Below are 389 nucleotides of genomic sequence, written 5' to 3' on the forward strand. Positions count from 1 at the left end.
ATTCGAATGGTGATCGGTGAATTCTTCGATGGTCACTAAGGATCATTACCTTGACAATATGTCACAATCAGCATCATCGGAGTTGAATTCCTTATTTCATATAGTATTTAATAACTTCTTAATGTGAGATGCGTAACTGTTTAATCTTCTGAGGTTGCAGGAAATGTAATGAGAAGACAAGTATTGTATGCCGCAGGTCTATGTTAATAATTAATAATTCCAGATTGAAAAAAGGAATAAAATTAAGTAAAAGTTACCGAAATATAATGAAAATCCAAAGTTCGCATATAGTTATAAAGAACTAAGACAAATAAAAATAATAAAATAATTAAAAATAATAATTAAAAATAATAAATGGTGTTTCAAACCCAATTAGGTCATTTTTAATG

Source organism: Atta colombica, unplaced genomic scaffold (genome assembly GCF_001594045.1).
Source record: "Atta colombica isolate Treedump-2 unplaced genomic scaffold, Acol1.0 scaffold147, whole genome shotgun sequence".
NCBI lineage: Eukaryota > Metazoa > Arthropoda > Insecta > Hymenoptera > Formicidae > Atta > Atta colombica.